The sequence below is a fragment of the Oryctolagus cuniculus genome, chromosome 7 (assembly GCF_964237555.1).
Source record: "Oryctolagus cuniculus chromosome 7, mOryCun1.1, whole genome shotgun sequence".
Lineage (NCBI taxonomy): Eukaryota > Metazoa > Chordata > Mammalia > Lagomorpha > Leporidae > Oryctolagus > Oryctolagus cuniculus.
Window position 1 is genome coordinate 73,757,377 of NC_091438.1, and position 7,334 is coordinate 73,764,710.

The window sequence follows — 7,334 nt, forward strand, 5'->3', positions numbered from 1 at the left end:
TTGTTGCTAGAGCACACTGCTTGTTTAGGACACTCCCCAGCCCCACTGTACCTAGAAATGAACCTGGCACACATTGCCAACTCAATAAACATTGATCTTACAACTTATATGTAAGCCTCATTTTATTCTAATGCCTGACATACTAACTTTAAATGATTTCTTTCTCTTTCTTCAAGGTGGGAAACTTATCCTTTTTGAGAGGTAGCTTATTTGAGAAACCAATTCTTGAATTATAAATTTTCTACAGCTTATTTCTTCAATAGTGTCCCCCTAACATGGACATTTGGGGCTATCTTTCATTATTCTTCTCTTCAAATATGTAACATTTCAGTCCCCTAGTCTTTCTACATTTTAGAGAAAATCTCTTCTCTATTGCAATCAGTTTCTATGATCATATCTTAGAGAAAATCAACTTTCTCCTTACTATCAGATCATTTCCACAGCTGTAACAACACATCTCTCTCCCTCCAACTTAGGGATCAATTCAGGAGCTGTACCAAGGTGAGTGCCATGACAGCCAGGTGACAGCAGTCACTGCCTGTACTTTGCCAAGCTCCTGCTGAGAGTCCACATGAGCAGGCCCTCTTCACCTGCACTGTGCAGCCTCAAATACTTATTTGTGTCTGCTTTCTCTGCAGGTAGAGAGAGAATCATTGAGCTTCAAGAGCAACACAAATGGCAAAATTCTCAAGCCCTAAGTCCACAAGCTTTCACTCTGCAGTTATTCTTTCATGCAAACGCTTACAACACATTGTGTGTCTAAGTCTAGTCACTCCATTCCTGTGTATTTTGCCCCTTCAATGTACCCACATACATTAATTCTATCCAATTCTAAGCTTAGCTGAAGTCTCATGGAAAATTTTCCATTTCCTTGGCTCCTCTCTCCCCAGCTTCAAATCTCAGGTGAGCGGTCTATGCTGATGTGTGGTCCTACTTCAATGAATTCACAACTAACCTGAATTTTTCTGAGCTTTATCCTGCCCTTTGCAATAATCAGCCTTTCTGTTGACAGTCCCTTCTTCACCAACACTCTGCAGCTACTGAGACTCCTTACTCTGTGTACTTTGCTGTCTAGAGCCCCATTAACCTCAGATTTATTAGTTTTTTTTTGTCAACCACTTACACTGTCAGCCTCCCAAGAGGAGAACACATCACAAAGCAAAGAAACTCTAAGAGACACATACATAGAAAAATATCTCAAATAGCAAACATTTACTGAAAGCAGGGAAGTCAGATGATAGCCCTTGAATAACCCTTCTCCCCCGCAAGTACATTCTATAGATACACTCATGGATGTTGTGCAAATAAATCTCATTATGCTGCTGAAGTACAGAATTATTGTCTCTCTGAGACTACTGAGATGAAGCTGAGACTCTTCACAAATTTACTGGGCTGGCTCCAGACACATACTAGATTATATTCATCAAAATGAATGGATTTTAAAGTGAGTCCAAAATAGATTCTTTCAAAAATCTGAAACTTCGCCTCAGAGGGACTTCTTTTTTTCCCTTCTGTCCTTTCTCTGGCTTCCAGGGAGAAGACTAGAAGGGAATATTTATTAAAACAAAAAGGGAAAGGTAATTTGACTTAACTTACTGAGCCAGAGAGCTGCCAGGTGTCAGCACAGCCATCAGAGGTTAGCAGCAGCTAGGGACCAGAAATAGATACTAGAACAGATATATCCAGAAAACATGTCTGAAAATTCCATGCCATTCCAAATCCAGAATGATATTCAGATTCCTAGAGGAAACCAGGCCCACACTTGCCTCTTTGGTTTATTCCAGATACTGTCCTCATGAGTTTTCTTCCTAAGTATAATGTACCAAATTATCCCACTTTAATATATTACCTTGTGAAATGGGGCTCAGCTCAGCAGTAAGCCCAACAGAAAAACAGGTAAAGGAACACAACCTTCCACTGGATCCATTTTTCACCAGGTCATATACAAGGTGCACACACAATGCCCTACTGATTGGAGTCAATGCTCCTTAAAAGACTGCTGTGTACCTGGCACCATTTGATCTCATTTAACTTACAATTCTAGGGTTTATCTTAGTTAATTCTCAGCAGTTCTGCATGAAACATAATATTATTAATCCCATTTTACAGATGACCCAATTAACACAAAGAGAGAATAAGAAAGCTGTCAAGGGACACACAGTAAATGATGGGGGCAGGAAAGAAAAAAAACAAAACCCTGTGAGTCTCACATCAGAGCTTACGCTCCTAATTATCGCAAATGTCTTCCTGAGATAGTACTTAGGGTGAAAAGGATGCTAAATATTATATGTGCTAAGATAGTGAAGTTTCAAAGTTATCTCATTAGTTCTGTGTATTTGTAGAAAGATAAAATATGTAGCTTGTAAACTGAAAGCTGTTTATGTACATTTTTATCTTCCATATCCACACTATCCACACTACACAATGTGAATGCTATCAGCCGCACACAGCTATTGAGTAATTGAAATTCAGCTAATTCAAACTGAAATATGCTCTAAGTGCAAAATATGCACCAAATATCAAAGGTTGAATGCCAAAAACAAGACTAACAAATATATTATTAAAAATATTTATGTTGATTGTATGTTGAAATAATAATTGTTGGTTATGATGAACTAGAAGCATAATATTAAATCTAATTGTATGGAAATTTACTTAGTTTTGAAAATGTGATTGCTGGAAAAGTTTTACTTATATTCATGGTTTACATTGTACTTCTCTTTTTTAAAAAGATTTATTTGTTTATTATTTGAAATGCAGAGTTACAGAGAGGTAGAAGGGAAGAGAGAAAGAGACAGAGAGAGAGAGAGAGAGAGAGAGGTCTTCTATCTGCTGATTCACCCCTCAAATGGCCACAATGGCTGGAGCCAGGAGCTCTGGAGCCTCCTCCAAGTCTCCCATGTGGGTGCAGGAGCCCAAGGACCCGGGTCATCTTCTACTGCCTTCCCAAGCCATAGCAGAGAGCTTCCAGGATTCGAACTGGTGACCATATGGGATGCTGGCACTATAGACCATGACCTTACCTGCTACACCACAGCCCCAGCCCCTCACATTGTATTTTTCTAATGGGCCACACTGGTCTAGGTAAATAAGGCTATAAATGAACTCTGTATTTCATCTGAACATTGAAATGATGAGAACATGGTGATTCATTTTCAGACCCACATTATTAATATTTTCACATTATTAATATTTTAGAAAATGCAATTTTCTAGAGCTAAATGTTTATTTAGAAAGTTCATAGGGTACAAAGTTAGTAGATAAACCCAAATAAAATTTCATATATAACCAATAAATTTAAAAATTATATGATTTGATTTAAAATAGCACACAGAAATATAAAATACTTAGGAATAAATTTAACAAATCATGTGCAAAACTGCACATCATTTCTGAAACAAAAGAAACCTAAATAAATGGAATGATAAGGCCGGCGCCACGGCTCACTAGGCTAATCCTCCGCCTTGCGGCGCCGGCACACCGGGTTCTAGTCCTGGTCGGGGTGCCGGATTCTGTCCCGGTTGCCCCTCTTCCAGGCCAGCTCTCTGCTGTGGCCAGGGAGTGCAGTGGAGGATGGCCCAAGTGCTTGGGCCCTGCACCCCATGGGAGACCAGGATAAGTACCTGGCTCCTGCCATTGAATCAGCGCGGTGCGCCGGCCGCAGTGCACCAGCTGCGGCGGCCATTGGAGGGTGAACCAACGGCAAAGGAAGACCTTTTTCTCTGTCTCTCTCTTTCACTATCCACTCTGCCTGTCAAAAAAAAAAAGGAGTGATATACCATGTTTATGGACTGGAAAGCCAAGTACTACTATAGTGCTAATTCCCGTCATTTTGATCAGTAAAATTCAATTGTATTAGGTTGATTCAACATAGTTTCAATGAAATCCTAGTGAGCCTTATAAAGTAAAAATTATAAGTTGATTCTTTAATTTATCTGGAAAGAAACTATAAGTAAAACAACCTTGAGGGGCCAGTGCTGTGGCGTGGCAAATTAAAGCCCTGGTCTGCAATGCTGGCATCCCATATGGGCACCAGTTTGAGTTCCTGCTGCTTCACTTCCAATCGGCTCTCTGCTGTGGACTGGGAAAGCAGTGGGAGATGACTTAAGTGCTTGGACCCCTGCACCCATGTGGGAGACCCAGAGGAAGCTCCAGGCTCCTGGCTTTGGATTGACCCAGCTCCAGCCATTGCAGTCATTTGGGGAGTGAACCAGTGGATAGAAGACCTCTCTCTCTCTCTCTCTCTGCCACTGCCTCTCTGTAACTCTGCCTTTCAAATAAATAAATTAATCTTGAAAAAAAAAACAAAGAAGAAAAATTCAGACTCATGCTACTTTATTTCAAATTTTCTATAAAAAAGTATAAAATACATAAAGGTTAAAAATAATAAAAGTTCAAAGGAACAGAATAGGGAATCCAAAAATAGTCCAGAAACTTATGTGGTCAAAAAATAGGTTTTAGACAATGCCCCACAGCCATCTGATGGGAAAAATATACACTTCTCAAAAAATGGTACAGTAAATACATGAGGGAAAAGTCAAGCTTGATGGCTACCTTATAGAAAAATTAGCTTGAACTGGGTCCTAGACCTAAGATTAAAAGCTGAAATTCTCAAGCTTCTGTAGGAAAACAGAATGTCTTTGTGATTCAGAAAGATGAAGATTTCATAAGGATGAGACAGAAAGCAACAATCATAAATGAAAAAATTGACAAATTGACTTCATCAAAATGAAGAACTTCTGCTCATCAAAAGACAGGGCTAAGAAAGGAAATCGCACGCTACGGTCTGGGAGAAAATGTTCACAGTACACATATCTGACAACAGACTTATATGGAACAGAATTATGCCAGATTGTTTACAGCAGCTTTATTCATAAGATTTCAAAACTGGAAGCAATCCAAATGTCCATCAACATTTGGATAAACAACTTGTAGTATATTCATACAATGAAATGATGCTCGGCAATAGAAAGCAATGAACTACTAATCTAATGCCATAAATGAACCACAAAAGCCTCAAACTGAGTGAAAGAAAGCAAGACATGAAGCAGCGCGTACTCTAAGAACTCCATTTATATGAAATATAAGAACAAGAAAAGGCTATCTTTGGTGACAGCAATTAAAATGCAGATTTCTGGACTCAGTGATAAAGAATATGAGGGAATTTTCTGGGGTGATCAAATGTCCAGTAGTTTGATAACAGTTGGGATTACACAGCTGTGTATATTTATCCAAATTAGTTTAATTGCTCACTTTCAATATATATAATATGTATATTACACTATATATAACACAGTGTATATAAATATCACTTCCATTTACCTTGCTCAAACTTATGTGCATAATCTTCATTAAACATTTAATTTGTAATGGAACAAAAGTCACCACTGATTGTGTGCTATACAAACGCAGACCTCTTTGTATTATTTACTTCCAAATCCCCAAAACCTGACCCTTCGTAGGTACTCAATAAATGTTTTAATTAATGAGTCACAAAACACATAACCATTGTCAGCTAAGGATATTAAAGCCAAGGTGTATGCGTCATATGTTTATACCTATGTATATGAAGATATATATTGCTTACAATCCAATTTAGTAGGGCCTCTTGGGTTGTACTGTGCCCAACAGACAAAAAATAGGGTTTGAGAAATACAGGATTCATTCGGTGGTTAGTTGGTTATAAATCTAACTTTACAAGAATAATAACTAACGGATAAAATTGTCAGGCCAAATTTTCTATTTCACCATTTCTGCAGGCACTCAACAGGAAACTAAGATTTTAACACTAACTTTGATGAAAAGTGTGCTAAGGAAATCTACATGAATCAAAAATGAAACAGTTTGAAAGATTTATGACCAATTTCTAACAGTTTAGGATGTATTCATAGTTACATGTATGATACACATAATTATTCCCATGCAAATCCTTAGGATAGAATTACTTTTTTCTAGTGAGTAGCCATGTCTTTCTTTGAGATGTGAATCAGAATTAAGTCAAACATCATTTAAAATTATGAAACTATATTATGTAAAGAAGGTCAATATCTTTGGCTGTCTTACCTGCATAGTTTTATTATAGAAGTCCAGCTGCTTCTTAGGTTTTACCAGACAGTTAAAAAAAAAAAAAAAAAATCAGTTTTTACATGTGACAGGCTATTATAATATATCTCTAAAGATGTATGTCATATGACTCAAAAATGATCTCCACCTGAACAGGCATGGTAGCATATCAGGTTAAGCTGCTGCTTGGGGCATCTGCATCCAGTATCCAGAACCACCTGGGATAGAGTCCTGCCTCTGCTTCTGACAAAGCTTCTTCTTAAACTGCACTCCGGGAGATAGCAGATAAAAGCCCAAGCAGTTGGGTCTCTGCCACCCACGAGGGAGACGTGTGTGGGGTCCTTAGCTCTTGACTTTGGCCTGATCCAGCCCTGGCTGTTGCAGTCAATTTGGGGAAAGAATCAGCAGATGGAAAATATCGTGTTTAAAAACTTTTCTACAGTAACATGAAATTTTTTCTACCACATTAAATGTGGGAAGTGATTAAAAAATTCTTTTAAAGTAGATGCGCAAACATTTATTGCCATTGAAGAGCATTATTTCCCTGTGAGTTCTTATTTGAGTCCATGAATTGAATGAGTAAGCTTAGATTATGCACTTCACAACAGATGTATCTCATGAAACCATTCACCCCAGGGGAAACAAGGTACATTTTTTTCCACAATGAGTTGAGATTTTTCCGACTAATTTTTTTTTTAAGATTTATGTATTTATTTGAAAGGCAGAGTTACAGAAAGGCAGAGGCAGAAAGAGAGAGAGAGAGATCTTCCATTCACTGGCTCATTCCACAAATGGCTGCAACAGCCGGAGCTGTGCCCATCCAAAGCCAGGAACCAGGAGCTTCTTCAGATTTCCCATGTGGGTGCAGGGGCCCAAGGATTTGGGCCATCTTCTATTGCTTTCCCAGGTCACAGCAGAGAGCTGGATTAGAAGTGGAGCAGCCGGGACTAGAACCGGTGCCCATATGGGATGCCAGCACTGCAGGTGGCACCCACATAAGTACCCACTATGCCACTGCACCAGCCCTCCAATTAATTTTGAGCATTATTATCTTAGGGACTTATTTCAGAATGAAATATCTGTTAAAAATAAACCCACATTAAAATAGATTGTTTTGGTTGTATAGTTCTGTATGTATATGTTATAAGGTTTTATACATTACTAGACTTGAAAACAAAGAAAAAGAGAAAGAGAGAGAGAGGAGAGATTGAAAGGAACACACACAGAGAGAAGTATAAGTGAAGAATAATGAAAAAAAGGAATAAAGAAGA